This window comes from Pavona decussata, unplaced genomic scaffold (assembly GCF_977016875.1).
Source record: "Pavona decussata unplaced genomic scaffold, jaPavDecu1.1 SCAFFOLD_338, whole genome shotgun sequence".
In the NCBI taxonomy this organism is placed as follows: Eukaryota; Metazoa; Cnidaria; class Anthozoa; order Scleractinia; family Agariciidae; genus Pavona; species Pavona decussata.
The window spans coordinates 348,492-361,137 of NW_028145726.1; the positions used below are offsets into that span (position 1 = coordinate 348,492).

Sequence of the window (12,646 nt, forward strand, 5' to 3'; positions counted from 1 at the left end):
ACAGTTGCAAGTTGTTGCTCAAATATGGCAAATTGGGTCAAAGCTTGTAATTAAGTTGCAATTGCCGCAATGAAATATTGTCATTTTTCAATCATTATGTACAAGGTAGCACTTGTACAACATTATACTACTATTTATTCTTGAAATAAAAGCAGATGTGCCCATTTGATACTGTCAGGTGCATGACTGTATATTAAAATTTTAAAGTTTTTAAAACAGTCAAAACTGTACAAATGTAAATAAGTTGCACTCACTGTGCTTTTTATCTACACAATAATTTATTGTAAATTAGTGAGACCATGCAATGGACAGATAACTGATGAGAATTTAATTTCATTGTACAAATTGTAAATATGAAAATGTAAAATTATCTATTAATTTAGCAATATATCTTGTGAATAAACATTGACATATGGAAACGTGTAATATATTTTAGATGGATTAAACAGAAATTTCTGGTAGAGATTTCTTGTTGTGTATATTGGATCCAATTAATTATAATACATGTAAAGCTAAAGGAAATTCAGGCTAATTATTCAGAAATAAAACATTTTGTATTGCTAAATCCAGTTTTGTTATCGACTGCGAGCGCTGTTTAGTTTCTTAATTGCGTTGATAGTATAAAGGGACGAAGTAGGATTTGTTGACAATGTCAGAGCTCGTGTCTGTTCGATGATTCAATTCTCAAGTGCATAATTTGTGGCCAAACAATACATCACTTTGATACAATACTTCGCACGCCTTGCCACTTTAAAGAATAAGCTTTCGAAGGAGATAGATTCATGGCAAATATTTCCCTTTGCCATTTAAAGCGATCCCTGGACCACACCTTTGTTATTGAGATTTGACCATTTTTAACCCAGACAGTGGCGAGATATTATCTTTTTCGGGAACGAAAATTTTAGCTGCGCGTAAGACAAAGGTCATTATTGTTTACATTTCAGAGAAAGTGGACAAAAAGACTACTTCATCGAACTTCAAAATTACATATTTACAATACAGGGGCTTTCGAGGGCCAAAATAAAGTTAATTTACGGATACGATGGTAGAAAAACAAACATGGCTTGGTGGCTAAACTAAACCACTTTTCTGCCCAGACGAGTAGAGAACATGAGCTCTCGGTATGAGCTATGCCACTTTAGATGGTAATGTTTCTCGGCAGATCCTATCTATGGCTCATAATCTTTGTTCAGTTAAACTGCGTTCCGTGGACCACGGTTCAAGACAAAAGTCTTGCACAGCTAAACCAAAAGTTTTTTATTTATAAAAAAACGAAATAACTCACTTGTCGATTTTGAGAAAGGTTCTCGCGTTCGGGTAGATTGCATCTAGTTAGACCGAGAAGACAAAGTAAATTCACACCAGAATACATTGTCACTAACCTCGATTCATTTCACAGACTAACTTTAAGCTGTGACACCAGGGTGATGATTACAGCCCATTTACGAGTGGCATACCATTTCTGAATCGCATCTGATTCGCAAATTTGCATTTCATACATTTCGAGACCGTAATATTCTTGTAATGAAGACACAAATCCAAATGTAAGTCCTGGTTCCAAATAGTTTATTCCATAACAGCAATCATTCTTGTCAACTACATCTTCAAAAACAAACGTACACTCAGCTGAGAAGGAAAATCTTTTGCTGCTCCTCACAATTCGTGAAGTTCTCCGAGACCACCACGTTTCTTGATCTTCAGTTCACAAGCTTGTTTACCTTTCTCCGAAGAAACGGACTTATGAACGTAGAAGCCTTGCATTAGTTTTTCAGACACCAGTCCATCTTCTTTCAATACTTTCGCCCTTAGCTCAGAAAACACCATTTAAAACTTGTTGAAAAAATACGCGCAATGGCGACGACACAGCCATATTCCTGCGTTCTAAGTCCGTTGGAATACCATTTTGACTAAATAAAAAGGGAAAGGTAAAATATAGTTCTCGAAGACGAGTGTTCAGTGCCAATATGTAGAAATTATTCCAGACGTTTCGGGCTTAGCCCTTCATCAGTGGAAAAAGATTTACGTTTTCCACTGATGAAGGGCTAAGCCCGAAACGTCTGGAATAATTTCTACATATTGGCACTGAACACTCGTCTTCGAGAACTATATTTTACCTTTCCCTTTTTATAAGTACAAGTGCCACGCAGCTAACGGAAATTTTCCCGTTAAACTTTTACCATTTTGACTAGTTTGCTGGTGGCGTCAGCGCATGCGTCACATTAGTCCCCTTTGTTGGCTCGATAGCCATCAGAATTCTATTTTACAATGTATTGCACATCATCGGATTTGGAGACGAACTCGGATCAAAAAGACTCAGGAATTTATGTTATTGCTGTATGCGAAATGGAAGCCGAACAAGAATAATCCCACTTATCACAATAGAGATTACCAAAAACCTCGAGTACGTGATTCCAGCGATGACGAAGCTGAAGGTTTTTGCTGACGGCCAACTGGTGGATGTAGAATGGACAGCGAGATACCAAGAGAGAATGAAGGCCAACAAAGACCTCGAAAGTATTCTAAAGGATCGATTACAGGTCATGCAATACAGAAGTTAAGAAATGATAAGATTCACCTGAGTGTTTACATTGTTTTCGCACCTGCTTTGGTCATGCATTTTTTAAAATATTATACGTATTGGCATGCTTTCTTCTCACGCTTATACGTCAAATTATTTATCCGCCAACATAACGTCACTGTACTTTAGATGCAAGTGTGGAAATTGTGGCGTCGCTTCGTTACACCAAATGCAAAGGTTGTTGATCAATCAGCGGTCGTTTATTGCCTGCTTTCGCAGAAGTATGTACTGTTGGGAGAGCGGCAACCCCGAAGCTGTCTCGCTTTAACTCTTTCTTTAAACTCTGATTGCGACTGGCGAGCCAGTAAATTATAAACCTTACTCCTTCTTTGAACTCACGCCACGACTGGCGAGCGGTCAAATCACTAAATTATAAACTTTTCTCGTTCTTTAAATATTACTCATTCTTTACACTCCAAACGCGACTGCCGAGCCAACTGTCTAACAAACTTAACCCACCTCTTTCTTCGTTCGTTTCTTCGCCTCTGCCCGCTCATCGCCGTAAAAACGCATTGTACGAAGCGCTATTCCATCCTGCAAGTTTCTAATGTTACTGCAATCTCCTATGACACATCTGCCCGGCATATTTCGGGCCACTATTGATCTAACTTTCTAAAAGAAGCAAGTGAAGAGTTCGAAGTCAGTTTTTGTGTCCTCGAAGTGACGTCAAGGCAGCGACGAGACCCATGCTCCTTAAACCTCGGTCGTGAGCCAAAATGGCGGCGTTTCTTGAGCTAATGCCCGTAAAAAGGGAAGATTGAAAAAAAAAATCAAAACATGCTTTCGCAGGAATACTCACCAAAATATGAAGATCTTTTCTTTTCTTTTCTTTCTATTTTTATTCATTGAAAGTGAGCAAAGAAATATTTATATAATCTTGTTATTTTGTCAATAAATTTGTATTACGCGTCGTATCATTGCGATGTCACGTGATCAAACAAAATAGCCCACGCAATCAATTTAGTCTAAAAATTGTGATATAGGAGAGAAATATTACTCTATAAAACAATAATGATATTCACAGCCAAGAAGGCCAAATAGATAGGTTAAACTGGAACTTTTCTTCTTTCCTTTCTTCACTCGACAGTCTCATAGGACTGACAAACCTGTGTCCCTCAGATTCCAGATCAAATTGAATTTGGAAAGTTGGAAATGTGATCTACATGAAATAAAGTTGAAATGTGAGATAGAAAAGTGATATCTTTGTACCTTTTCGGGTATAAACTAAAACAGGGAGTCTGAGGAATTTGCTGATAAATCAGTTCTGCAAAATGATCAGAGCGATTTTCAATTGAGTGTCGAAAGTAATTTCGTGTTTCCTTTGGTTTTGCATTACTACGCTCAGCGATTGGTAAGCAAAACTCGAACCACTGTCTCAAACAATGGGAATCTAAACCAAAGCCAATGTTTTGCCGCACGCGTTTTCCCGCACTTGGCGCCAGTTACATGTATTTGCTTCGAATTCTGATTGGCTCGTTGTGTTGTTTACATCTGTTGTGATTGGCCAGAATAATAACTTTGGTTTTGGTTTTACGACACTCAATTAGAAAACACTCTATACTCTTTATTTGTTTTTATCATTCAGTTTGTTTGTCATTCACTAGGACTTTGTGAAGGATGAACAAATTGCCCCGAATGCTCGTCAGAAAATGTGAAAAGAAAGTCAAAAGGACTACTGCTAGGACTGATCAAACGACGTGAAATGGCTTGAGTGTACGATAATTTGACTGGCCAATACCATTCTTCACCAGCCGGCCGCACTTGAGCCGCTAGGCATTAACAAACGTGACGGGCTATAACCTGCTACTATATATAGTACAACAATTTGCTTACCTTACCACACCATGCTACGTCAAATCGTATGTACTTCCGCTTATTATTTTACAACATATATATTCTGTGAATTTCTGAGTTCTCCTAATAAACCTGATGAAGACTGGTATTGGCCAGTCGAAATATCTTACACTCAAGTCTTTTCATGCTGTTTGATCAGTCCTTGCAGTAGTACTTTTAACTTTCTTTTCTATTTTAGTAGATTTTTACTGATCACGATCTTGTTTGATCCCACGCTGTGCAAGATTGATCGTTCATGGTTTTTTTAATGCAAGTTACACCCTTGAGGGAGAAAATAATCTGGGCGTGGTTCAAGCTTTACTCAACCCCTAAAAAATGATTGTATAAATGATGCGCATTTTTGAAGACGATAAAATGAAAAGAAATCTTTGCTGGCGCTCGACACTAAGAGATACCTGGATGACTGAAAACATCAGCATTCCGTTCTGAACGACCAAAGTGATCCCAAAATGGGAAATTTTCACCCATAAGCGAGACGATAAGCATCTCCATTCTTTTCCGCCGACAAACGAGTTCCCCTACTAATAATTGTCTGCAATTGTCTGTGAATAACTGCAGGAGTAAAGTCTAATATGGCAAGAGCTAACATTGTCAGCTGTATTCAAGGGCTTATGAAACAACTGCTATTCTGAGAGGAGGAAACATAACAGTACTCCTGCTTGATCAAAACAAGCATTTTTATAAGGATTAAAAACATCTTAGATTGACTGTAGACACCGGCCAGCTGACCTAAACTTCGAGAAAACAATGTCGACAATAAAAGGGCCGACTTAACTTGTCTAAGTAAAGAAGACTTCAGGTCTAAATTAGAAAGAGCTGTTAGTCAAAGGCAAAGTAAATGTCAGTATACTTGTAAGCGTTATTAAACTACACGTGCATCTTGAATTCGGAATATAATCGGAAAAAAATCCTCTCTCCCTGTTCAGTCTTCGCCATATTATCTTTTTTTTCTCCTTTCTGTTTGGATGCCTAAAGAGGTTACAGACCTCAACAGACTAAGCAATCTATCACTGACAGACCGCCAAAGAGAAGCCATTTCACTTATGCTCTCTACGGCTCCATCAACAACTGTTCAAATTTCCATGGAGAATAAATCAAATCTTACCTTGTGGAAAAATTAATTCTCGTTAAGTTAAATAATAAATAACATAAGACGCTAACAGGAGGAGAAAACGTTCAAGGAAAATTGATATTTCTCCAAAGTAGATGCTACTTGAGTAGATTATAGAGCCGACTACAAGTTAAGCTCATATTTGTTTTTCACGGGGAGCACAAAAAACTGAAAAATCGCTTGGGGGAAGGCGCAGCGTGAGCAAGAGAAGGGATGAGAGTTCAACATCCTTGCTGGAGGCTACTTGATAAGAAATAAGAAACGAAGGACTCTGAGAAATCCTTTCTAGATTAAAGCCTGGAAATTTAAATTGGGTACGATCTAAGGCGAGGAGATTTTACAGAATGATGTCTGAATCATGCTCATCTGAGGTATTGCAGGCCTATCAACCTCACGTTCAGTCTCGTATCCAGAGTCCTCAAGCAATTAACTCTACTTAGTACCTACACCTCGCCAAGCAACCAACTGCTGGCCAAAGAGTAAAAAGAGCCCCACTTTTAAAACAGCCATTGTGATAGGCTCAATTACCAGCATCTATTCGAGAAATGAGCCTGCGCTCACCCGCGGAGAAAAATCGGATCCGAGCGAGCACCGGAAATTGAGCCTATCACTGCGATGGGCAAATTGAAATAAAGGAACAGCCAAGGGGCCTGGCCAAGCTTACTTAGCAGGAAACACTCTGTCTTGCTCACCCTCATGAGAAAGCCATTTTCACTATGGCGTCATTTGACTACAACTGACAGAATCCTTCTGTTTTTTTGTTTGTTTTTTGCTCTCCACTGGGATTCAAAAAAATGAATTTGTAGTTGTAACCAAATGACGCCATTGTAAAATTGGCGTTTAGGAGTCAAGTAGCCCCGGCGCTTCTGACCCTATACACCAGACTGAAATGAATCAGTTCAATCGAGTAAATTAACTATTAACCTCCCCCCTCCACATTGTAAATTGTTGCCCTTAGTAAGATAAGGTTACGCTTTAAAGGGAATCACTGTTAAACGAAGTTGCAAGGAAAAAGAAGAATAGACAAAGGTCTGTATAGTGAGCAGTTGGATTAATTAATGCGCAAAGTCTGGCGGGGACGCGCAAAAAGTCCATGGTGAGTACTAAGCATACGAAGCTTTCTCTCTTTTCAATCGAGTCAGCTTCTCGCAATTTCCCCAACAGTTACCATATGAAAAATTGAGGCGCCAGCTATGCGGGCTAAAGAAGCAGTATGGCACGCACGAGAGGTTTATGTCCGAAGAAAAGAGAGGAAGCTTTCGTCCTTTTCCGTATCATGAGACCGCCTCGTAATTCAGTGATATCGTTCCTTGTATATGCTAAAGAGAAGGTTTGTGACACGCAAGATTTCATGAACAAAGGACTTTTGCCCAAAGCAACGGAAAAGATGGCGCTGGTACATTTACCCATAATTCTTAGCGTGAGAAAACCCTTAAAACGCTAATAAAAGCGCACAAAAAAAAGTTCTCAAAACTTTAAACCCAGCATATATGTTAGTACAAACGCCGATACTGTAAAAAACGCTTTCTATGTGCCTATTAACTTTGTCGGGCTCGCAACGTCTTGTAGTTTAAGTTTCTGTAGAGTGGCTGATGACAAGCCAGGCCAGGCCAAATGGCAACCGGCTCATAAAGCTCAAAACCTCGTGTTAAATTAGCTAGCTACGTATGAAACAATCGCACACCTGGCGAGCTCTGGCTCTGACGACAGACGCTCTCACACAGAGTCTTCGTTCCCCTCGACTAGCGGTCGGGAAACGAGCGACCCTGGGAAGATCCGATTTGAAGTTCGAAAATATCGGACTTCCGGTTGAATTGCGCAAGCCTAACAAAACGAAAATAAAAAAAAACATGGCGAGCTGTTGCAGAAGGTGTACATTTTGCATTAGAAGATTTTGGAAGGGAAAATGTTAGTCTTAGGGATAAACAAATGCAGATACTAAGGAATGTTAATGTGGAGAAGAAAGATGTCGTAGCCGTGCTGCCAACCGGTTTCGGCAAGTCGTTAGTTTACCAAATCATGCCACCCTTCGCAGATTTCATGGATTCTGGCTTCAGACCGACAGAAACTAACTCAATTGTATTAGTTATATTACCTCTTAATGCGCTTATAAGGGACCAGGTGACTAAGGTGAGAGAGTGCGGTTTGAAAGCGTGTATTCTTAAAGCCGATCGCGTGGCTTTAGATGGAGAGGACGACGATGGAGAACAAGTTAGTTTATCTGAGCCACTGCAAAACCTGAAGAACTTTCAATTGATCTTTGCTCACCCGGAAGCCCTAGTTGATGAGAACAAAGCAATTATGAAGCTCCTGAAATGGACAGAACTTCAAAGGCGTATGTATGCTATTGTTGTGGACGAGGCACATCTTGTTGTTGACTGGTATGCATGTGAATTTTATTATCAGACTTCATATTGCTTTCTTAATTATACTTACCGTAATCAAACTACACCTTAGTCATACTGTTTCCTTACAAGGAGTACGGAATGATTTATATGTAAATTTTATATTCGTATTCTAATTATTCAAGGGCACACTTTAATTGAAGTCTCACTCTGCCGTGTGTCCCTCGCCATTGTATTTTCTTGGTCGGTGAAAGCTCAAACAAAAAAAATAGATAAACAAATAAATACATCTCTTTTGACCATTGTTTTGTGATATTCTGTCTTTTCAGTTTCAGTCTGCAAAATGACTTTAATGCAGACGAATGGTGATTTATTTGCAGTAAAAACCATACCTGGGACACAGGCAGCTGCTAACATTTTAAACTACCATCTGGCCAAGACATTTTTTTTTAAATTAAATTAAATTAAATTAAATGTGTCTAAAATGATTTCAATGGAAATAAAGTTTGACATGCCTGAAGCTTTCATTCAAGTTGCAGGGGCCTCATGTCATATAATTTGCAATGACCTTCCAATTAATAAATTCTGGAAAGTCCAATGATGTTGACAAAACGTGCATTACAGTTATACTATAGCTTTAATTCTTACCGGGTAATATTGAGGAATTTTTTTCCAATGTTGTATTTCTTGTTATGGAAAGCTTGTCACACTGGGAAGCATCTTCCCAAGAGTACCTTGGCTTTGGCTTACAGCCACTGCAACGGAAAAGGCCAGAACAGAGATTATTGACTACCTGGGCATGTTCAACCCAGTTTTAATTGTTGCCTACCCAGACAGACCAAACATCTAAATTTTTCGTCATCACCCAGACCAGACAGAGAAGATGATAAATTTAATACAATCTTGAGTCCTCTCGTGGAAGCATTAAAGAAAGAAAGAATGCAATTTCCACTTACTGTGATTTTTGGCAATTTGGAAACTATTTCGTCATGTTATGCATTTTTTAGCTATGTATGGGAAAAGAGCAATATGAGCCCATTGGTACCCCACCCAAGCAGAAAACAGGTTGTTTACATATGTTCATGCACAGAACTCTCTTAGAGAAAAAGAAAGAATTATTTATGGCCTCACCTTTGGAACTACTAAACTCAGAGTTATATTTGCCACTGTGGCCTTCGGTGTAGGATTGGATGTGAAGGATATCAGACAGATTATTCACATAGGTGTACCATGTTCAATGGAGGAGTACTTCCGGGAGGCAGGAAGGGCTGGGAGAGATGGCCTTCCATCAAAGGCACACGTGTTTTATAATTCCTATGACATTTTAAAAGTCAGAAAAAATATGTCCCCAGTGATGCAAAAATATGTACAATCTGATAAGTGTAAAAGAGAGGTGATCATGGGATACTTTGGACTTACACCGCTGCCGTGTAATTCAGATCAACTAGTACATAGCTGTTGTGACTATCATGAAAAGCTCTGCAAATGTGAGGACTGCTTACTTTACACTGTTGCATCTATGATGGACCCTCCATCGACGGACGAAATTACCCAAACACGTGAAAAGGAAATCCAACCTCGCTCCAGCCTGACTTCTGAACAAAAATCCAAACTCAGTTGTGAAGAACTTGCAAAGTTCAGGCTGTCACTACCTGGTCATGGCTGTCTCGTTCACTTTTGCAGCGCTTAAATCGAATGACCGATTTTTGCTGTACTGTGGACCTGTACAGGCCCGCAAATGATCCCCGGACCATAAAATGATCCCCAAATTGAACCGCAAATGATCCCAGGACGGGAAATGATCCCCATATTGGACCGCAAATGATCCGCGATCGCCTTACCATAAATATAGAATGGAATGGACTCAAATTTGGACAGTGGATTTAAACTTTATAGAATTCTTTTTTTTTAATAACACCACTCGTTATTTTTAAGCTATCTGCATGCAAATTTCTCACCTTTAAAAATTATAATATAGCAGCACAGTACAACAGAACAACTTACCCATAAACTGTAACATACATGTATATGATGTACTTATAACATTAAAATGCCTAAAATGTGCACGAATTGTACGAAACTCTTCCAAATCAAAGAGCGGGTAAGTGAAGACTTTCGCAAGTTTTATTTTATTTTATTTATTTTTTTTCGAAAAAGAAAGGAGAATCGGTCAATGCACTTCAGATGGGGGTCAAATCTCACCCACTATCGTCGCCTTTGTTCTTAATCGGATCTTAGTCTTAAGCATAACGTTTAAGCCTCGGTCGTCCAATACGTTATCGCGTAATATGTTGATTTTGTCTTTCGTTTTCGTTTTGCCGCTAGTTGGACTCCCAGACTTCTTTTTTCTATTTTTTTTTTACAAAACACTCTGTCGTCGGCATAGACATACAGAAGACCATTGCCCCCCTCCGCATGGCGAACCGCATTCCTTAGCGACCGATTTTGCCATCCAAATTTTCCCTCGATCACTACAGGAGGCATATTGTTTACGGGAGTGCTGTTGATAGTTTAAAACCACATTTTCGGTGCAATACGAGTCTCACCCATCCCATTGTAAAAAGTTCACAGCAATCAACATTCACTAACTGCGTGCAGTCGATTATTTCCGGTTCAGTCAAAAGCCTTTGAACAATTGAAAAATCCGGAGTAAAATAAAGTGATCGTCGATGTTCAGCGAGTATTAAACACGGCAAAGCAAAGGCGACACACCCGATTGCTCGTCCTTTACTGGCGATACACCCGAGATAAGAACGACCGAGTTCAAAATCTCCCTCTGAAGAAATTTCTATTAAATATATCAGCTGAGTTAGCCGGCTCACGAAGCAAAGGCGACGCACCCAATTACTTATTGTTCTCAGGCGACACACCTGATAGCCTGCGAACGTAGACGTATTCGGCGGCGGTCGAGAGAATTCCGGCGGAGAAAATCTCGACAGCCCTAAATACGTCTGCGTTCGCAGGCTAAACACCTGAGAGAACAACTGGCATGTATGTTCCAGTTTATATAAAGTAAATTGTTCTGTTGCACTGAGCTGCTACATTATAATTTTTAAAGTTGTGAAATTTATATGTATATAGCTTAATACTCCGCCCCGTAACGACTGGTATTATTAAGAAAATAAAGCGAAGTGTACAAAATTTAAACCTACTGTCCAAATTTGAGTCCATTCCATTTAATATTTATGGTGAGGCGATCGGGGATCATTTGCGGTCCAATATGGGGATCATTTCCCGTCCGGGGATCATTTGCGGTTCAATTTGGGGATCATTTCCGGTCCGGGGATCATTTGCGGGCCTGTACGATCTTTGAAACATTTCAGTGAATGTTTTAAACATGAGGATCTTGTCATAGCAAGGCCGACATATATTTACGAAGGCAACCCGTCAGCGATGTCACATTTAAATCCCGTAAGCCTCTGTAGGAGAACTAAAATAAGAAAAAAATATATACAGATTCCTTCGTGGTTTTGGTCCGCGAAGATCAATAGGATGTTTTTGTTCGAACACATTGTAATTGCAGCATCTACACACATTGTAATCAATAGAAGACTTCACCAGTTTTCTTGGCGTAGTGTCCGCCATATTGAAGTTCTTCTTAACTTCCGGTCATTTTTATTGTTTTCATATGCACCAATCACAGTTGATCCTCCAACGGAACTCTCGAGAGTCGCTCGTTTCGTCAAGCCTGCGCAGTAAGGAACGAAGACTCGAGGAACGAGATTGCTAACGACAGGACTTAATTTGCTTCCTTTACTACTACGCATACGTTCTGCGCATGTCGGGATAGTCTGGTTTCTTATTGACGGTACCTAGTAAAACAAAGATATTTTTGCGCAGTTTTTGATTACGACAATTCGTTCGGAGGGGATTTTGCTTAAAAATGGGCTCGCTAACCGCTAAGAGAAAACCCTAGGCTTATCGTGCCGTAGCAATAACTTTGCTAATATTGCTTCCTTATCCTTTACATTAAGACAGGCGAAAATTTGGGCTCCGCTCGAAGTGACCGTCTTTAATTTGAAATTGACCATAATCATGTTCTAATCCCTGCGCCTTTTTAAAAGCTATCTGTTAAAACTTTTTTCGAGGTGTTAGGAAAAGATTTTGTTCATTTTACCCTGCGCAGGTGGCGGTTTTTGGAGGCCCGCTGTGGAGCCGCAAACCCGAGCGGCGAAACTTTCCACGGCATTGCCACACGTTTTTGCGGTTCCACCGCGGGAAACCAAACCTGAACTAAACCGCCAGCTATCCAGACTAGTTCATCTTGGTGCGGAAACTGCCGGAAAGAATAAATTCGTGCCCTCGGTTTTTTGTGATTCATACTAAAGTAGAAAAAAGAGGTGAAAGTACTGGTGCCGAACTAGAAGGGAATATTAAGAGCCATTTCTCCTCACTCATAAAAAAGCACATCTGTTCGAAAAAAGTATCATGTGATTTTGTATTAATCTGGAGATTCCACCGAAAATGAAAATAATCACCAAGTTTCTTTTGAAAGGGGTGTGATGACTGAAATAAAATTTTAAAAAGCTTTAGCTCAGGGAAGCGATGAACAGCTTTTCGATAATTTTTTGATCACATTCTATACCAATTCAATTTATCGTATTGGGCATTGGTTTATCTACGTGTTCTAAACCCAAATAAAAAAACGAGTCCTTATTATCCTTAGAAATTTTCAAAATGATAAGATCTTTTTATCTTCCAAATTTCAGTTCAGTGCCATTGAATTTGTTAAAGTTATCTAGAATAAACCATTTTTTC

The 12,646-nt window shown here is 39.4% G+C and overlaps 1 pseudogene; it reads left to right on the forward strand.

The window, feature by feature from the left end:
- The first annotated feature begins 2,417 nt into the window (after positions 1 to 2,417).
- On the forward strand, positions 2,418 to 9,595 carry LOC146453322 (bifunctional 3'-5' exonuclease/ATP-dependent helicase WRN-like; annotated as a pseudogene).
- Positions 9,596 to 12,646: the final 3,051 nt, after the last annotated feature.